This window comes from Phascolarctos cinereus, unplaced genomic scaffold, assembly GCF_003287225.1.
Source record: "Phascolarctos cinereus isolate Bilbo 61053 unplaced genomic scaffold, phaCin_HiC Scaffold_1;HRSCAF=81, whole genome shotgun sequence".
Lineage (NCBI taxonomy): Eukaryota > Metazoa > Chordata > Mammalia > Diprotodontia > Phascolarctidae > Phascolarctos > Phascolarctos cinereus.
The window spans coordinates 178,117,573-178,139,637 of NW_027555514.1; the positions used below are offsets into that span (position 1 = coordinate 178,117,573).

The 22,065-nt window shown below is 35.8% G+C and overlaps 1 protein-coding gene across 34 annotated transcripts in view; it reads right to left on the bottom strand.

Annotated features, from left to right (window-relative positions):
• PLEKHA5 (pleckstrin homology domain containing A5) overlaps positions 1-22,065 on the bottom strand; it is a 191,290-nt gene that overhangs the window by 121,380 nt on the left and 47,845 nt on the right. Inside the window, exon 1 of one of the 34 annotated variants that reach the window (XM_020994187.2) lies at positions 17,192-17,316. The exons of the other annotated variants lie outside the window; for them this stretch is intronic. The gene's annotated coding sequence lies outside the window, so the exon portion shown is untranslated. Of the gene's footprint in view, positions 1-17,191; positions 17,317-22,065 lie in introns of those variants that run through there. 34 annotated transcript variants of the gene reach the window in all.

Sequence of the window (22,065 nt, forward strand, 5' to 3'; positions counted from 1 at the left end):
AGAATGTAGCAAGATAAGTAAGCCATGAATAGGCAGCTATCAACAACCTCATTTTAAAAAGGCTTAGAATCACTTAATAATAAGAGAAACGGAATACCATTTGATCCAACAAACTACTAAATGGCATATACTCCAAAGAAGAACAAAGATAGAAGGAAAGGACATTGGTACATAATAACATTTACAGCAGCACATTTGCTGGAGCAATAGAATTGGTGAGGATCGTGAAACATGGGGAATTATATTATAAGAATATAATGGAATGTTATTGTTTTTTGAGAAATGACAAATGTGATAGATTCAGATAAATTTCTAAAAACACATAGAATGAAATAAGCAGAAACAGGAGAAAAATGATGATATGAATACCACAATACTGTAAAAGATAATTTTGAAAGACACAGTTGAATGCAGCCACTGACTTTGCTTAATCCTAGATCTACAAATTGCCCCAGGGGTATGGAAACCAGTTAAAAAAAAAAAGTCAAATGCAGACATCAAAAGGGTCACCTGACTTTGATTCCAACTGATCCCAAGATTGGAGCAGGTCCAAACTATTTTCCCATTGCCGCTCCTGGAGCCTGAGCTTGCTGTTCTGACCAGATGTCAAGGACCCTTCCCCTCACACCTCTCTTTCTCTATGGACTTTTAATTGTTATGTGAAACAACTCACATACTTTGTAAAAGCTTCTCCCAGATGTGCTTCCCGTGAGACTTAATCCATGTTGAAGTGTATTTAACTCTGCCTCCCTTGGAGACACTACAGTACTTTGGTGCTGCATGGCGGTCCCGGATCGCAAAGGTTAAAAAGATTCTCGTTTCTGCTGTTTTGGCAGTCTTCTTTATTTCAGATTGACATCAATCAAAGCAGTGACCAATCGGGTATTTAAAAGACTAATAATGAATCATGTTTCCTACATCTTGTCTTGAGAGAGGAGTAATGGACTAAAGGGGCAGAATGAGACATTTTCCTATATGGTCAATGTTTTGATTTGCTTTGCTTGTCTATACTTAATTTATTATAAGGTAAAGCTATCCCTGGGGGTGGAGTTAATAGCCATTAAGATGCAAAAAAAAAAAAGTTTTAAAGGCCATCAATAAAACATTTAAAAATAGACAGGTAAAAGTTAAATTTAGAAGGGGACATAAATTTTGTAACTTTAATATATGTCTTAAAAATAAACTTACATGTAACAGATCACATTTTCATATACAATCATCCTTTTGTAATTTTTATATAAGATTTGCTGATGATTGTTAAGTTCACAATAAAAAAGAAAAAAGACAGGGCAGCTAGATGTTGCAACGGAGAGTGCACTTGCCCTGGAGTCAGGAGGACACATAACACTCATTAGCTGTGTGACTCTGGGCAAGTCACTTATAACCCCAACTGCCTCACCAAAAAAAAAGACAGGTAAGACTACTACACTATTGGTGGAACTGTGGTTTGATACAATCATTCTGGAAAGCAGATGGATTGAGGAAAGGTTTGACAAAACATGGTGTATAAATACATGGACTGTTTTTGCACCACAATAAACAACTTGGGAACATTTGAATGAGCTGATGAAAGCTTGGATGAACCAAGAGAGCAATTTATATGATTACAGTAATAAAAATGAAAGCACTGAAAGACAAAAGAATTCTGGTCAATGGTGGTGACTAACTATAATTTCAGAGAGTGGTTGGTGAGATATGATTCCTCTTGGCAGATAGAGAGGTGTATATACACCTTGTGTGTACATAGTTGGCTGCATGTTGTCTTCCCTCATTAAAAAATGAACTTTTTGAATGCAGGGACAAGTGTTTGTGCCTTTCTCTATATCCCCAGAACTTAAACACTGTGCCTGGCAGATAGTAAACACAATTAAAGATTTGTTGATGATGATTTTGATAGGTGAGGGACTCGGCAAACTCTTTTAGATGTCACCACTGTGTGTTTGCTTTGCTAAATGAAAATTTTTCACCATAGAGGATGTTACATTAGCATGGGGGAATACTGGAAATGACATGTTTTTAGTAATTTATAAACTATTTATTTAAATAACATTGATTGGGAAGTGAACACTAATAATTGGAAAGATCAGGTAAAGTTTCAAAGAGATAACACATTATTTTAGCCTGAAAGGAGGACAAGGGTTCTGAGAAAAGGGAATTGAATGCACATACACTGAATACAGAGTTTGGTTAACAGTTCAGTGGAGTTAGAATGTAGAGTTCATGAACGGAAGTAGTTATAAACCTAGCTGTCTAGAAAGATAAAAGGATATGCAAAATTAGACTATATTTTGTCCTACATTCCAGCAGTTTCCAAACTTTTGCCTGTACATCCCTATCAGTAAAATATTTTAACGCATATACCTCCAATGTGTATATGCACTTATTTACAAATTATACACATTTGCTACACTGACCTATTATGCAGAATATAAAACTTAGACAAAATAAGACATTAAAAGGGATAAGCTAAAGACATGAAATAATATTTGATTTTAAAATAAACAGTGAGCCACCATAGTTTATTAAGTAGGGGAGTGAGAGGGTCAAGCCCCATCATTCAGGAAATCTACTCTGGCAACTGTGTGGAAGATGGATGGAGAATCAAAAAGAATCAGAAATTACAAAATAAGAGAATTGCAAATGACACTAGAGGTCATATATACATACACCATACCTGATGCAGAATCTCTTCTACAGCATTCATAAGTGATTAATTTCATGAGCAGGAGAAAAAATAAAGACTCCATAAATTAAATTTGGAGATAGTCTTCCACAAAATAAGGGGGGGAAAAAAAGGATGTCATTAATAATATAAGGCAGCTAGTTGGTGCACTGGATAGTATTGGGCCTGGAGTCAGGAAGACTCCTCTGCCTGAGCTCAAATCCGAACCTGGCAAGTCACTCAACCCTTTCTGCCTCAGTTCCTTATCTGTCAAATGAGCTGGAAAACGAAATGGCAAACTAATCCAGTATCTCTGCCAAGAAAACCCAAATGGTGTCATGAAGAGTCAGACACAAATGAACAACAACAAAATTGGGAAGAGCTGAACTGCTGTTAATCCAGAACCATTTATTAAGCACTTACTATGTGGCAGACAGTGCTCTAAGCACTGAGTATACAAATAAAGGCAGACAGTCCCTACTCTCAAGGAGCTCAGTCTAATAGGGGAAACAGGGTGGAAACAACTATGTACAATAACATGTATACAAGGTAAACAGAAAATAATCAACAGAGGGAAGACACTATGATTAAGAAGAATTGGGAAAGGCTTCTTGCAGAATGGGGCACAGTAGCTGAGAACTGCAGGAAGCCAGGGAAACCAAGAGGGAGAGAGCTCCAGGAATGGGGAACAACCAGTGAAAGCACACAATGTGGTAGAGTAGGGACCAGTATCACTAGATCACAAAGTATGAGTAGAAAGTAAGGTATAAGAAAACTGTTAAGACAGTAAGAGGCCAAGTTATTAAAGGCTTTACAAGACAAACAGAGAATTTTAAATTTGATCCTAGAGGTGATAGGTAGTTACAGTGTTTATTCAATAATGGGTCAGTTGACAGGTTGGTTAGTTAACTGCATTTTCCGTCATCTATTTTTTATTCTTTGTTATGAGGAATGGCCCTCTCCAGAGGAGATGGAGGAGGAATATATTTGGAAATAAATGCGTTGTAAAAACTAAAGATATCACTAAACTAAAAAAAAGGAAAAAAAAGCTAGTATCAATCACCAGTGGGAATAAATCATGCAAAAATCTTTTCAAAATATTACCAAAAATATGAAGCACAGCCTGAAAATATGTGACTGAATCGCAAGAAAAAAATGGCCTGCAATAAATTCTTCAATTAAGTTCTCAACAACAACAAAAAATTTCTAATATGCTAAAATGAGTAGCTATAGAAAAACATTCTCATTCTTCTGCAGTGACTCAATTTTCATGAATGCCGCTTTGGTAGGGATACATTATTATCCTTCTTGGAAAGTATTTTTTAAAATGTGGTACTGCCTATTGACTTTATTTGAGATGTCAGATAATACATGGTTATGAAGATAAAAAGATTCTTATGTATGCTATTTATTATGAAATACCCATAACCACAGACCACATTCTTTGTTAGTGACTAGCTTTATGAAGACTGTATTTTTTTGCTTAAGTTCTTTTACTCCAAATTCATGGTTTTATCATTATTGTTATTATTAGTAAAAACTCTATGCTCAAGTATCTTATTCAAATCTTCAGGCAGAAGATTTAAATAAAAGAATAAGAAAATGTTTCTAAAACTGATTTTTAGGTTTTTGACCTTGCTTCCCACCACATTAGCAAAAACAGTATGGGACATAAAATATTTTGAGTTTTTGCTCTTAAATTTAACTTGGTCTATTGGTAAGACGATTACATTATTAATTTTCACTGAACTAACCACACCAAATAACCAAATACACTGTGACATTACCACTACAAACATGTACATACACACACGTATGCTATTATTAGCTTAAAAACGTAAAAATAGCAGAAACATAAAGTTACATGTAAGATTACATTTGCGTAATGAAGGATTAGATTTGGACCTGAAAAGACTTCTGGTAAACATTTCAAGATTTAGAAGAATATTTTTTGGTCATGAGAGAATTACAAAGAAGCTTTACTCTATGGCTCAATCAAAAGTCTGATATCTTTTACTATTTTTCCAAGGACATTTTCCAGAAGGGTGTGCTGATAATAATCCCACTGTTGATAACATGAAGAAGGGATATATTCAGTGTCCTCTTTCCCAATTATGTTGAATACTACACAATTTTCAAATCATGAATGAAACTACTTCTGTCAGATTCATAACATTTTGCAACTGGAAGGCACCTTTGAAATAATTTGTTCCAAACTCCTTATTGGGATGAGGCCTTCAGTGTAGTATCTGTGGCTGTCCTGACATTTTTAATAATTTTATCAAAGGCACGCTTGTTCATAGACGATGTGAAGCTAAGAGGGACAGTTAGCATACCAGATGACAAAATCAGAACTGAAAAAGGTCATAACAATTTATAACACTGGGCTAAGCTTAATATGGTGACATCAAAAAACAGAACAAAACAAAACACTACTTCCTTTAGTATAAGAGCAGGCAGGAGGAGTGGCTTGGTAGCATACTGGAAAACAACTGCTTGGTACAAACTATTCAGCAGTTCAGCATGGCACCGTAAATATGATGTAGGGCTACACTGGGGAAAGGAAGAGGAATGGAATAAACATTTATAGAGTACCCCACTACATAACAGGCACTGTGCCAAGCACGTTACAAATATTATCTCATTCAAGCTTCACAACAACCCTGTAAGGTAGGTGCCATTATTACATTTTACAGCTGAGAAAACTGAGGCAAACAGATGTTTTAAGTGGCTTGTCCAGGCTCACACAACTAGGTAGTGCCTGAGGCCAAATTCAAACTCAACTTTTCCTTACTTCAGGATGTGATGATGATTAATTATCTTTTTCAGTAATGTTTGACTCTTCATGACCCTTATTTGGGGTTTTCTTGGCAGAAATACTGGAGTGGTTTGCCATTTCCTTCTTCAGCTCATTTTACAGATGAGGAAACTGAAGCAAACAGGGTCACACAGCTAGTAAGTGTCAGAGGCCAGATCTGAACTCAGGCAGATGAGTCTTCCCGACTCCAGGACCAGCTCTCTATTCACTGCACCACCTAGCTCCCCAATTGGGAGGCACAATGTCTAGAATGCCTGAAGTAAAGGCTATATTCTACTCTGCTGGAGTAGAACACATGTGGATACATTCCACATCTGGAAAATTGTGTCTAACACTAGAATGGAACACTGTTCCCAGCTAAGTAAACAAGAGATCTATACTAACTCAGGTTCTCCTATAATTCTAAGACTGTCATTTACTTTGCTAATTTCCAAAGTGACAATATAATGCTTTATATCCAGAAGACACACCAGTATCCACCAATTCATTCAAAAACCATTTACTAAGTGTCTACTAGGAGCCAGGCACTATGCAAGGACCTGGAGAGGCAAACAGAAAAATTAAACAGTCCTTGCCCTCAAGGAGTTCACATTCTATTGGGGGCAAAAACCATCTACTTAGAAAACTAATTACAAAATGTATAGTACAAAATAATTTCTATGGGAGAGAAAACTAGCAAACGTGAATAACAGGATGAATTTCCTATAGGAAGTAGCACTTGAACAGAGTTTTGATCGAAATTATGGATGTCACAAAGGGGAGGAATAATAATCTTTAAAGAATGTTAATTTTAAAATTCAATATTTAAGAGAATGAATATCCTTCTTCTGGTCAAGAAAGTAGCACAATGTCCTTTCCACCACAACACAGGACAGGGAAAAAGCCTATTCAAAGCATAACTTCATTAAAATTCAGTTTTATTTTCAAATCTGTTACATTCCTTTAAGAGTGAGAACATCTTTATGTAATATATAATTTATTTTCTGTCCTTTATCTGCCAATTTTAAGACATTATTTTGTTAAAGAAAGATAAGGCAACTTTCTTCGCACTTAAATTTCAAAAACCAATGACATTTGATGGCATACTGCCTCAAAAAACATCTTTAGTTAGATCATATACAAATTACATGTGTGTGTCTGTACACACATAAATATGCCAGTTCATCAATTCATTAAAAACATTTAACAAGCAATTTTAAAATCTAGTTTAAAAACTGTCGGAATACCTTTAAATGATTTGGACTTCAATTTAAAAGGGAATATAACCATTAATAAATCCTTCTTTTATTTAAATTTCTTGGGTTGGGTTAGAGTACAGCTGAAAAATCTGCAACTGAAGCAAAACATGTGAATCTATAGCTACAGTAACCAAGACAAGTAAACTGAATTTGAAATCCTAGTTCTATATTTATAACAAAGCAAAAGCAAAGTTACCATGCCACAAGCAATGATATACATAAGAACATAGCTCAATGTCTATTTCTCAAGTATGATACTGAATATTCATGCAACTATGTGAAGAATTTATTTATAAAACTGGCTCCCTGCTAGTAAAATGTAGGCTCCTTGAGGGCAAGGAACTGTTTCATTCTTATCTTTGTAACATCAATACCCAGCAAAGTACATGATACATAATGGTTAACTGCTTGCTGAACTGAGTTGGATATTTAACTTTATTCTTTACAGAAAATTTCAACTCACGTTCCAAATGTCATGTAAGTACCCTAGAATCCTGAAGAAGCTATAAGTACTTAGTTCGTTACGACATAATGTTGAACCCTGAAAATTAATCCCACAACAACCATGTATTAGGCACCTACAATGTGTCCACTGTACTAGAAGCTGTAGTTTGAAAGGAAAAAAGATGAAACAATTCTGCCACTCCAGGAACTAACACCTGAACAGCCCAGAATTACTTCTGAACAGGAATTGAGAGACATTATGCTAGGTTGATGATCCCTGAAGAGAGAGTGAGTCTGCACAACTGCCTCACCGAAATCCAATTCACGAACAAATCAAGACATCACCTGACATCCAGTATTATTCTGCCCCAACATCGTGATGTCATTGGTCCTCTTTGAAAATGAAGGATGAACAACAATTTATATCAATATTTAAAGATACTCTATTGAAAGTGAGGAAAAGACATTTAGGTCTTTATTTTCTATAATAAAATGTCATTACAGCACAATAAATAAATTTGTGTTTACACTGCAACACAATTAACAAGAATCCCCAACTTGGAGAGGGAAAAAAAAAACACTACTGCCCCTTTAACTATTAGCTGTTACATTAAAATAAGTATAATAGGCATAATAATTACTTGCCAGTACTGACAGAAATCATATGCCTAAATACTCAGCACAACCGATAAATAAATGAAATAAATGACAAAGACAACTGCTTTGTCTTTCTGATGCCTAAAGACCAAGAAAATTCATCCTTGCTGATGGGGTTGTTTCCCTTCCAGGAATTTAACACCAGAATGAAGTCACACAATAACATTTTATTATGTCTTCAAGTTAAGGAGATATTTCCCAGGAAAAAACTGAGCGAATATTTAATGGTACATATGAATGTTATTTAGTACCATGAATTTGACATTCACCATTTCAAAGCAAGAATTTTATTTAATACACTACAAAATGCTTCAGACAATCATTACAAATTTGCAAAGTAAAACTTTTAATTACCTTCACATACAGAGACAAATTAAAATCTGACACAAACTAGCCTAAGTGAATATACTGTTAAAGAGCCATATCTGTGATAAATGCTTATAAAAGTTTAAACATCTGTTGAAATGTAATTGGAATCTGTATATTATTGATGTGAATTTTGTGAATTGTAACAAAAGACAAAAATAATGCTTATAGTCAAGAATTTAAAGTTATTTTGTTAAATTTAGTGATGCTGAATAGGAAAATGAATACAGTAAATTTCAAACAGAAGGTTAAATTTACATATGCTAGGTAAAAGTAAAGATATTTCTCTCTCCTTTAACCACCACTATACTAAGACAAAGGGATTTGTTACTCTAAATGAAAAACTCAATACTTGAATTTTGTAAGTGAATAATTAAATTTCTCTAGAATGGTTCTAGGCAGTGAAGGGCTCACCACCACTACCCTCGCTGCTAGGCTCCTTCTTTAAAGGCAGTAGCTTGGTTAATATTTCTTCTAATCATCAAGTTTCCCAATCTCAATGTCAATGTCACCCTCAACCCCACACATCAAATTGGTTGGTAAATCTTGTAGTTTCTTTCTCCATAACAACACCTGCACCCAACCCTTCCTTTTTGTACAAACAGCTATCACTGCAGTTCTGGCCTTGATCATCTCTTGCCTCAACTACTGTAATACCTTCCTATTTGATCTCCCTCTTTCAAATCTCTCCTTACTCCAATCCATACAGCTACCAAAGAGGTTTTTCAAAAGCACAGGTCTAACCATGCCACTCAACAAACTACAGTTTCTCTATCACTTCTAAAAAAATATAAACTCTTATATTTGACACTTCAGATTCAATACACATTATTCCCATCTACAAACTCTGTGATCCAGCTGTACAGGCCTTATTGCTCCCTGTTATGTACATACAAAGCTCCATCTCTACTACCCATGCCTCTGTACAGCCTAAATTGCATTCCCTCCTCACCCTGGCCTCTCGGAATCCCTGATTTCCTTCAAGACTCAATTCAGATACCTTAGGTGCCATCATGGCAGTTGAAGTTAAATAAAAATTTGCTGCTTTTAAACTGGATGCTACAAAAGAAATTCTTTCAATAGAGATATCAAAGGTTCTGAAATAAAGAATTTTACCAGAATATTTATCTACACATACACACATACACTCTAGGACAGTGGTCACTACAGTAGACCTACAGTAGTAATAGTAGTAGTAGTCATAGTTGTCGTAGCAGTGTGGCACTACCATAGTGAGAGTATTAGTCATGTTATTCAGCTTCTACATGCTAGTAGCTCTCTGAATAAGCTAGTTTTCTTTTTGCTCACGATTTGTATATTCCTGCTACAAAAGGGGTGTGTGTGTGTGTGTGTGTGTGTGTGTGTGTGTGTGTGTGTGTGTGTTAGAGAAAGAGGGGTATTTTTCTGTTCTCCTTTATGACACTATCTTCAACTGCCACTGTATTAGGAACTACAACTTCAGGACCAGGCACCCTCCACTACAGTACTACTCTCTGCATCTTCCTCTACTGCCCACCCAGGATTACTGCTAAAGAATTAGGGCAGTAGCTAATGGAATTCTCTTAATATCACATGCTATAATCCTTGAGATAAACATTTGCTTGGGATATGTGGAACTCTCCAGGCTCTGCCAGATCATCATCTAATATTTAAATGAGTGCACACTGGTGTATTAGGAGTTAATCTGGTTCAGGTAAAGAAGTATGAGAGACGTTGGGAAGTCAGAAGTCTTATCAGTTTCAAGCTCTGTCTGAAAGAGTACCTGTCAGTAATTTCTTTTGAGACCAAGGGGGCCTTCATGAATTTTCATGCCAAAGCAACCGAAAATAACTGTGATGTGATATTTTAATGGCAATTTGGTGGTCTTGTGGACATGTTAATTAGAAGTGGTTAAAAATATTCTGATTTTCAGATTAGCTGAAACGAAAGACTTTGGATTTTGTATATTTATACCATAAATGTTTATTGCCTATCTTGATCCTGATTAAGGTGTTTATGTTGATGAATCAGCAACCCCATTTATGTAACAGGAAAGCATGTTAACAAACAACTTGTTGGAATGCTCTACTCTACCCCTTACCCAACTTCAGCACATCAGAATGTTTAAACCAATTCTAGGGGAATGGTGATCGCTGAGAAAGGTGGGGAATTTTGTCCCGTAAAGGCAATTGGCAAAATGCCACAAATCCATCCCCCACTATTCTGCTTTTCCCTTTTGAAAAGAAAGCTTCCTACTGTTTAGACCACAGGCCTGGCTATGAAAAGCCTTGAAAAAATGTAAATTTATAATTAATAAATTTCTGACTTTCCCCCAGAATTAAACTGAACTCTGAAAAAACTTTCCTCAGAGGCATGATATGAGGGTGGACATTCTCATTTTAACCAAGTCTTTCAAACTGATTAAATTAAGATAAAGCTCTCTGTCTTTAGTGTATGTTTAACTAGATGGCTTCAGCTCCCTTTCCAACTCCCAGATTTTGTGATTCTGTATAAGATGTCTGTATTGTTGCCTCTATTTCTCTCCCTCTCACTTCTCAAAGCCCTTTGCAATCTTATTTTCATCTTCATCTCTAAGTGAAATTGCTCTCACCCAATGATCTCCTAAATGCCAAATCCAATGATTCTTTTTTATTCTTTATCCTAACTGTGCCTCTGTACCTTGAATTTGTGAAGATGATTTTTTATATCTAAAGGTAAGACTTCACGTTCATCAATACTGAATTTCATCTTACTGGATTCAACCCAATGCTTTAGTCTGTCAAGATTAGTTGGATTCTGACTATTGTTCGTGTATAGTCTGACCATTGAGTGATCAGAGAACAAATGTCAAAATCAGTACCAAATTAGGAGGACAAAAATGAAAATACAACATTACATGCAATCAAAATTGTCCAAAATTTGGGAAAGAGATAAAATTAATGATGCTAACTTTGACTGTAACTACTGCTTGGAGAAATTTAGGTGATAAAAAATCACTTAAAAAAACTCAAGAAACCACTTTAGCAAGCAAACAGTTGATTTCCTGGTCAAGCAGAAAGGGCAGTCAAAATTAACACTAGTTTAGAGTATAAGCACAGGTGCAAAATAATATAGAGCAAGATGGCTGCATTTAACAAGCAGCATTACATCAAAAATAGACAAAAAAAACTGATGGGAAAAATAGCTTGTCGAAAGTTTGATCTGAGACCCAACTAAGAACCACCACAACAACTAGAAGCAAAAAGTAAGAGATCGTCCAGATTTCCTAAAGCTATAGCTAGTCTCATAATTTATGCTACTGAGTACTAACATTTAGATATCTGATTGCTAAAAAAAAAAAACCTGTGCAAAAAGTGCAAAACTTTAAGACAAAATCAACAGGAAGGAAGGATGGAAGGAAAAAATGAAGAGAGAAAGGGAGGAAGGAAGGGAAAGAAAAAATAGGGCACTTGCAGAAAAGAAAAAACAGGCAGGTTTTTACAGACTATTTTCTATATCAAATCACGTAACTGACTGGAAAATGTGGACACTGTAATAAACCCCTATACTTGTTTTTTGTTGCCAAAAAAAAAGACTCAGTGGAACATAACATAGCTTTACAGCATTTCCAAAAGACTAGCTTTCATGTAAAAGTGAGACCTGGGAAAGACCCTAATGTAAAAAGGCTAAGGTTTGCCACTGCATCCTGCGACATGCCAGTGCTCCCAATCTAATGTCTTGCTGCTGGACCCAGATGACTCCAGAGGAGAGGCTGAAGCTGGTGACTTTGCACAGCCCTGCCTCACTTAAATCCAACTCATTTGCAAGTCATAACATCACCTTCCTGATGTCATGGTCCTCTTCGAGAATGAAGGACAAACAACAACAGCAGCTTTCACGTATATATCAAGATGATAATCTGTTCAATGCTTTTATAATCAATACCAAGCAAGGCATAAAATATGGGAACATAGCCTTAATAAAGGTATTCTGCATGACAATGGAGAACGTTCTGCAAAAATTCCAAAAGGCAGGATTTTCCATGATTCTCCTCTTCGGAATGATATTGTGCTGATTGCTTCAAAGTTCTGAATAGTTTCCTTCAATGAGATCCATGACCATTCAGATGAGATTAGCCTAGCATCACAGAGAGGAAAAACCTCAGAGATAAACAATGACCACTGGCCAGAATATAACTGTACTTTAATCAGTCCAACTTCCCATATACCTAAGAGAGACCTTGAGGATCAACAACGAAATGGGAACAGAACTGAAGAGGAGGAGGAGGAGGAGCAGCAGTAGTAGTTGTTGTTGTCATCATCCAGACTGGACTACATTTAGGACATTTAACAGTACTTCAGAAAATCTCCACCTCTTCGTTACTAATATTCTCTGGGTGGTTCTCTATGGCTGTGAGTTATAAAACACCACAATCTCACAGAGAATCAAAATTACAGGACAACAAAGAGAAACAGCGGATTTAAGTTGGTTGCACTGTATTTCCAACAATAAAGTAGGTGACCTAAGAAACATTATCAAGGCATAATTAAGAGGAATAAAAACAACAGACACAGCAACAATAACAATTCAACAAGTTGGAATAAAAGGGAGAGGAAAATTTACTTCCCTCCTATCATTAGAGGTGAGACAATATGAAGGTGGAATTTTGCAGATGTTACTGGATATAGCTGGTATTGTGTAAGTTGACTTTAACTGTTTTTTTCCCCTTTTGTTACAAAGAAAGCCTCACTCTGGCTATACTGGGAGAGTTAATTAGAAAATGACTAGAATGAAAAAAATTATCAATAAAATCTTAAAAAAAAAGGTCTAATTGCATTCTGCACCTGCCCAAGTGCCACTCCCGTGCATGTACATACATCCAGACACAGACACAGAGATATCATCACGAAGGCGTGCACTTAGAAAAGTAGATCAAGTAGTCATGTAGAAAGAGTATTCGAAGTTGTTGTTCAAAAGGAAAAGCCTGACATTTTTTGGGGGAGTGAGAGTGGGAGTTTGAGGGGGTAAGGAACCAGTGGGAAGAAGGCTGTTGTTCCAAAGTCCTGTTTTGTTTTGAAAAGTCTCCTTTGTAAGAGAAAAAAATTGGGCTAATTCACATTTATTAGGGCTTGTAAAAGATGCAAGAATTCAATATAAGAACTGAACTGTCTTTGATTCAAAATAGGTTTCCCAGGACTGGAAGTTCTTAACCTGGAGGCATGAAGTCTGATCCTGCTATTAATCAAAATGATGCAGAAGTGAGGTAGAGAAGAAAATGAAACTTGTTATTTTCCACCACGAGCTTAGGCTCTACTATGTCTTCATTTATTATAAACTCCAAGTAAACTTTTATGCCCTAAAAAAAAGTCAGACTAACAAACAAGTTTTAGCTGAGGTGGAATTTTTAAGTATCCCGGAAAGTTAGGACTTTCACTGGTAAGCAAAAATTAAAAATAAACATTAACCTTCCCCCCTCCCCAACACTATAATCAAAGACCAAACAAGGAAAAGGAAAAAGAAGGAAAAACTGTGCCTGAAATAAAATGAAAGCCAGCATTTATTAGCAGACATATACTGAAACTACGAATGCTACTGCTGCTAATCTCTAAAATAGATACTGAAGTACAGGTTAACCTACTAAATGCTATCTATTATCACTTCAAATTTTTAATGAAACAGAAAACCAAATTATTCAAAGAGTTTTTAACCATGCCATAAAACCTTGATAAGCTAAGGAAACAGATACAACAAATTTAAATTTACAGAAAATCCTCAAACTACATCTTAACCATGAGTTATAATTTCCTCTTCTACCACTTCCCTCCCCTCAGCCAAACACCTAAAAATAAAAGGTAAACAGACACCTTTGGTTTTGAATAATCAGGCCCTGAATAATAATTAAGATGACTATATTACAAATATATATTATATATATATATATATATATGTATATATGACAAAGTCATTTAGGTTTAATAAAAAGGAAAAATTACCAAACATCTGCAACTGTCTTCCATTTTATCAGTTCTGTATATTGGCTCATTAGAGGACCCCCTTCTCTGAGTATTGGGTCTCCAATGGATTCCCCCTAGGAAAAGGGAAATGAAAGCTCTTAGGGGAAGCTTGCATGGAGATAGGGCAACATGGCCAATGGGATGGAGAATGATCATGGGAAGGGCATGAGGTAGAAACGGACTGCATAATTTGGGATATTTTCTACTATGGGGCACTGCTTCTATCCACATTACCTTCCTCATGAATTGATATTTCTAAGTGAGGCACAACAGGAAAAAAACAAAGAACAACAGGGCAAAATTTATAAAGCTGATAACAGATGTTGGTTAGAAGAGGCTAAAATCTGTTACTTCAGAAGTTTCAATTCTATGAGGAATATAAGAAGAAAACAGACCACGGATCAGAGAATAAAACTTCAGGATAGCAAGAAAAGAAAACTAATGAAGAAATTCTTCTCAGAACAAGGTTCAGAGGAAAAAAAACAACCCTAAATTAATAAAAGAAGCTAGATGGTAGGAAAGGGAAGTTTGACTTAATTGAGAGGAAGAAATTTCAATAACCAGATAAATAAAAGAAAAAGAAATTATCAATTTAAAGAAAATACCTAATATAGGGAAAAGGCTGACACTTTTTTTTTGAAGGGGGGGGAACTTGAGAGAGTAAAGAACCAATAGGAAAAGGGCTGCATTAACGTAGCTTAAGCAAAACTAATCATAGGGACAACTGAAAAAGAGAAAGAGGAATAAAAAACACTTCTTAAAAATTAAGAGTCATCCAAAGGGCAATGAAGAAATGCATGGTGAGCTATCAAACAACATAAAGTGGTGTAAAGGACACTGTATGAAGAAACTGGGCCAGTAATGTGCTGAGTTTTGAATAACCAAAGATCACTATTGATTCAAATCCAGGAAATCTACCTGAAGGTCCTCCAGCACTCTGGAGGAAGATTTATCAGAGGCTGTGGTAAAAATGTCAATCAGGCTGGCCCCAAACTACAGTCTTCCAAACTGGGCTTTGCACTATTTTTCACATACTGCATTCCATCTCTGGTCTCAATACCTTAAACCCTGGTCATCTACCAAGCCTGGAATCCATATGCTCTCTTTTCCTCCAGAATGGAGGATTCCTTCAAGACTCAACTTCTACAGAAGGCTTTCCTGTTTCTGCCATCACCTTTCCTAAACTACCTTGTATTTATTTTGTATATACTTAAATAGGTACATGTTGTCCCCCACAGAAGAATGCAAGTTCTATGAGCACAGGGACTCTTTCGTTTCTGTCTTTGTATCCACAGCACCTAGCACTGTGTTTGTTGAAGAGGATGGATTGCATTCTTCATTTGAAGGCCTTCACAATTTAGCTGTAGTCTAACTACCACATTTATTAATCACGAGTCCTCTTTACATACTCTAGCCAAACTAGTCTACTTGCGGTCCCTCAGACATAGTATATGTGTCTGAAATATCACAGCTGTTTGATTGATTAAACTATCGAAACTCACAGATAGTCCAGATAGCTGAAAGACAGACATAGTCCAGAGATTCGAAGTATACTGTGCCTTTATAATTCTTCACTGCATAAAGTGAAATAATCTAATGACTTAAACCTTAAATCAACTTCATAATACCATATTAATGTATTACTCTAAAACGCTGGCAAGATCATTTATCACATTCAGTGTGAAGAGCCGCGAACAGATTGCATTAATCTAGTCACCTGGTCCCCATTTCAGCTAGCACCTCCCTCTTTCAGAACTATATTAAGTGTACTTACATATGTACATTCACTTTACTCATAGATATCAATTTTTGGCATGCCGAAATAGAAACAATTTTTCTTTGTAAGTTATTTCAGGAAGTCTTTGTAAGCCTAGCATTTAAAGACAACTAATATTTAACATAACATGCCACCTCAGTATCTGTGGTATCTCTCCCTTACAAAATACCATTTATGCCTCAAACTGCTTACATGTATTGCAAACTCGACTTTACATGTACTATTGCATGTACTAATAAATGTACTTTTTCCAAGTAAACAAATGATTTAATGCTTTCCCTTGGAACCTTGAAATTATTAAAAATAAGTTGTCTAAATTAGACTGTTCAACATAAATTGTTTGTCCAACTAAAATTTTTTTTTTAATCTATCACAGGACCCCCTCGTCCCCCAACACATATACACTTTTAAGAAGTGAGGAAAATGAGGATGCCTGTAGCTGTTACAATTGAAACATTCTGGATAAGAAATACTAAAGAAATAAACAGATTTTCCTGTTGGAAATAATTGTTAGCATTTGACTTCACTGACAACTTCAAGAAAAAAGAGAACTTAAAATTTTTGTGTTGCAAATACTTAGTACTAAAGATGAAATTTACATAAATCAGAACAATGCTTTACATTCATAAAGCACTTTATAATTAGTAAAGCACATTTATATTATCTAATTTGATATATCCACAAATTAAGACTTAATAAAGATCTAAAATCTACACTCTAAAACAGCACTATTTAAAACTGTATTTTTATGCAAATGAACACAAAATTTATCTGTCAAATATTATTACTATTAACCAACTGAATAATCATGTTATGTTAAGATAATGCAGTATAACATTGGCCTTCTGAAAACCAAACAGCAAAATTACTTTAATATTGTGCTTTCTTTAAAAGAAAATACAGTAAGAGAAAGAGTTGCATATTTGGATAAATCATCAGATTTAACCAGCACATAATCCTAACTGCACTTCAGGTAAGAAAACACAATTTCTATAGCAAACTAAGGAGTATTTTAACATTTCTGTGCTCACTGCATTACAAATGTGCTAAAAATATTTGTTAGAAGAGGAATTTTGGATGGCTAAAATACTCTCCCTTCTGCCCTGCTTCTTGAAACCGGGGAAAATATAAACTTTCAGCTTGGTACAAAATAAAGTGGGGGAAAAAGTAAAGCCACAGCCTTTCTATAAATATCTGATAATTATCCTTCAAACATAACAATGGGGGATGTTGTGGGAGAAGAATTCATTAACTTACCAAATATAGTCTTCTACAAAAGTCCAGTATTCAAAGTCACGAGATTCTGTATCTTAATCCTGTAGTTTGCTAGACAAATTGCAAACTGTGGTACTTCGATGGCAAAGGAGAGTGCTATGATCTCTTCCTGCTCAGTTATGCTCAGAGGGCACAGAATACTTGATATGAGCATGCTCAGTACCTAATTTAAAAAGCTTAGTACTTCATCTCAGCATGTGATGGCCTATTTCCAAGAAAACTGAGAGAGCTGTAAATCCAATCTAAAATAATTTACTGCATTAAACAAAACCGGGCCACCAAATATTGATTTTTTTGCTTCATGATTTCTGTGGTTCATTTAGCATGATATGGCTGGAAACTTATTTATAATTTTATTGAAGATCCTTAGTCTTCAATATTCCTTCAAATATATCATCATGAATAGGCAATTTTAATGAACTGAGAAACTGTAAAAAAATTTTACCCCCTCAAAAAAAACCCTACAAGACTCACATAAGCAATATTTTATCTTTTAATGTCTTTTTTTACCTCTTGAAAAGGGGAAAAAATATAATATGTTGCATATCAATATATAACTAAACTCAGAAACATTATCTACTCAAGATCATGCATAACATTCCAGGTCTCAGTTTTTCATTGAGAAAATGAAGGTAGTAGGCAAATGACCTTTAAAATCCCCTCTAACTCAAAAAAATTTATTCAAATACTTTTAAGTATTGTTTGTGGAAGCCTTTGATGTTATGATAAGGTATCTCATTTAGAAACGCACAGAATAAAACATACCAATATAAACACACACTACTACTCTGTGCCGTGTCACCTTTATTTTGCAGTCCACCCATTTATTATACTCCCAATCTCTGTGATAATGAATTACCAACTAGCTGAGTTAGGGGGTTAATAACTCTTGTGGTCTCAACCTCATTCTATGCAATCAGACTATTCTCATGTACCACTCTAGATCTTCACTTAAAGTTCCATTTTACCCTCTATAATTCCCATTCTGTAATTAGCAAACTACTGCCTTCGTTTTGGAGTTCTCCAAATCAGTGCTGCTTGGATCTTCAAAAATACACTTCTCCAGCACTGGGCTCGTTTTCTCATGCCTCCAACAAACTGGTCCCGCAAGGCAGTGGAAATCTTTATCTTTTCTGCCTTTTCTCAGCAACCTGTCTGTCTTTGAGATTCACTACTCTATCAAAATGGACCTTAAATCATCTTCCTACTTTCTAAAGGAGTTCAGTACTTGCCCTTACAGTCTTCCTCTATAACTCCAACTCTTGCACTCATATCACGTATGCCTACAAGCCTCAAATCAGCAACAAGTAGGTCAACAAGCATTTATTCAGTGCCTGTTATGTACCCCGCACTGCTAAGCTGTGGGATACTGGGGATACAAAAGACAAAAAAACACTCCCTGCTCTTAAGGAGATCATAGTCTTATGAGGGAGACAACATGTAAACAACTGTGAAAATAGGGTACATACAGGGTAAACTAGAAATAATATTATAGAAAAGGAATCTAAGATTATGGAGGACTCAAGCACCCCAACTCCCTGGTTCCTCAGTCTCCTCAACTTCCATAACCTACACTTTCCTTTCAACTTTACCCATAAACAAGAAGAATACCTTTAATCCTGCCATTACCATAAATGTTATACTTGCATGTTCAAAATCTCTGAAGTATTCTCATTTGGTTGTATTTAATAGCATTCAATCTTTTCCTATGCCTTACCCCTGCTAAACTCATTTTTGTACACCACAGTATTTTCTGTTATCAACTCTATGTTATCCTTGTACTCCAAATTATTTACCTCCTTATCTTATTTCTGCTCATGTGTTGTCCAAATTCAACCCTGGACTACTTTACTTCTACTCTTAGTCAAGGACTATTGAACAGAGCTGGAACAAATCATACAATCAAATGAGTCCACTATAAACTTATGGTATCAGTCAATCAAAAAGTATTTATTAAGTGCTTACTATATGCCAGGCACTGCATTATGTGCTAGAGATAAGTACAAAGAATGACACAATTCATTCTTCCATTCTAGGGGAGGAGACAATATGTCTATAAAAATATACAGTATAAGTATAAAGTAAATAAATACAAATATAATAGTTTGAGATGAAGGTCACTAGCACTTGGGGGGTGGGAATCAGGAAAGACCTCATGAAGAATATGGTTTCTGTGGTGCATCTTAAAGAAAGGGACTCTATGAGAAGGTGGGGATAGGGGAAGGTAGGGAAGGCAAGGAGGGAGTACATTCCTGGAATGTGGGATGGCCAGTGCAAAAAATAGGGAGAATGGAGAGTGAGAGACAGAGAGAAGGAGTGAGAGAGAGAGAGAGAGGCAGGCAGATAGTAGTAACAAAGAGAAAGCATAAGCCACCAGTTTGGCAGGGGTGCAAAATATTGGGGCAGTGTATGAAAGTCTGTAGGTGGGAAGAGAATCATGTCCAATGAGGCTAGAAAAATAAGGCTTTAAAAAGCAAAAGAGGATTACATTTTATCCTAGAGGCAAAATGAAGTCTCTGGAACCAATTGTATAGGGAAGTCACATAGTTAGATCTGCACTTAAGGGAAGTTAATTAAGCACACATGTGTTTTTAATCTGTTTGTATAAGCTAGTATGTATGCACGTGCATGTTTGTGATCTGCAAAGAGTACTTAAACCCATGAGAGCTCATAAGGCTACCAAAATAGTACTGAGGGAGGAGCAAAAAGGAAGTAGGGAGAACTTAGGTAAAATCTAGTCTTAGAGTTTGAGACCAGCAAAGAAAACTAGGAGGGAGCGGGCAGTAGAAGAGTAACCAGGATATAATAGTATCATGAAACCAAGAGAAGAAAGAGTATCCATGAGGTAAGGGTGGTCAACAGTGACAAATATGGCATAGGTCAAGAGAGAGGAGAAAAAATTATTAGATTTGGCAATTAAAAGATCATTAAAAGAAATCAGTTTTGGTTGAGTAGTAAGGTTTGAGGCCTGATTGCAAAGGCTTATCTAATCTCAACTGGGCCCTCACTGAAGAAAGAACATGCTTTTACTCTTCCCTATCTTCAGTAACATAACCTAGGGAGACCATTCCAAAGTTTCCATCCAGAAGCACCCCACCATCTGCTCTGCTACGGACCTTGCCTCTGATTTTTATGGAGTAAAGAAACAATATTTGCACTATGTTCTATCTTCCAAGTAGACCTACCATCCTTTCGTTCTATTATTTTAAATATTTCCTCCATTTCTCACCTAGACTCCTTGAAAATGCTATCTATAATCGTTACTTCCACTTCTCCTCCTACTTGCAATCTTATCACTGAACTAGGACATCCAGAATCCAAAAGAAGTTTAAAACAAACAAAACAATTAATGATCCAGAACTTGCTAAGCACCCGTCTCCCACCTCCCACTCACTTCACAGTGAGGCTGCACTAGCAGATCCAAGGACAAAACACAAACTTACAACAAAACTCCCATTATACCCTGGTTTCTTCCTCCTCTTTCTGGTGCCACCACGACCCTAGCTCCAGGCTGAAGAAGTTTGCTTGGGACTTGACAGCTAGCTTGATTACATCCCTTCAGGAGTAAAAGCCTGTCAAGGGCTACAACCTGGAAGGACCAGTGCTGTAAAGCAGGGTTTTACTGCCAATGCTAGATCAGGGAACTAAGGAACAGACAGAGCGGGACAGGTCACCAGGACAGGACACATGTATGTGTATGAGAGGAGTGATGAGTGTATGACAGGGTAGCACTTCACTAAGTCTGAGGGAAAGTACAGCATCCAGCTGGGCTCAGTTTTGATCATTGAAAAGTCAATTGCAGGCTACAAGATAAATCCTCCCATTAAAAGCATTTCTTTGTAATAATTAGATAACACAATAGGCAATAAAAGGGAAATCCCATTCCAAATAGCAAAATTCATAAAATATCTGGGATCAACCTCTCACTTCACAAGACTTACATAGATTCAATTATAAAGCACTTCTTTAAAAAATGGAGAACAATGTAAATGAATATTCAGCGCTCATGGCCCAGCTGTACCAACATAATAAAAATAAAAACACTATCAAATTTATACTTTTAATGCTACACCAATCAAATTACCAAGAGGACACTTTAAAAAACTTGAAAAAAATAATAACAAAGTTCATTTGGAAAAAAAAGAAAGATCTAGAATGCCAAAGGAAATTTTGAAATGTAGTAAGAACAAAAGAATAGCACTTCCAGACCTCAAACTAATACTATAAAGTAGTAGTCACAAAGACCTTTTGGTATTGCATAAACAGACAGATTAATGGAATGGACTAGGCAAGGGAGATTCAGAAACAATGTAACTCAAAATCCCAGTATTTGACAAGTACAAATTACATAGGGAACAACTGCCTATTTGTTAAAAACTGCTAGAAAACTGGAAAGCAGTCTGGCAGAAATTAGGCCATACTCTAAATGGATATGACTTTAATGTTAAAAATCATGCTACAAGAATATAAAACTGAAACATATCACATACTTCTTACAGATATGGGTAGAAAATGTATTCTTAACCAAACAACAAATAGAGGCAATTACAAAAGATAACTCTGATTACTTAAAACTGCATATACAACAATTATATTAATGCAGCTAGAATAAAAAGGGAAATGGAATCTTTGTATCAAATTTCTCTGATAACGGTTTGATATCCAAGCTATATAAAAATTAATAAAAATATATGACTAATAGCCATTCCTTAATATATAGTCTCACAAAGAACTGTGAAGTATTCACAACAAGTGAAAAAAAATGCTCCAAATTACTAATAAGAGAAGTACAAAACAAAACAATCTCATCCCCTGAAAACTGGCAAAAATGACAGAAATAGGGCAAAGGGATTGTG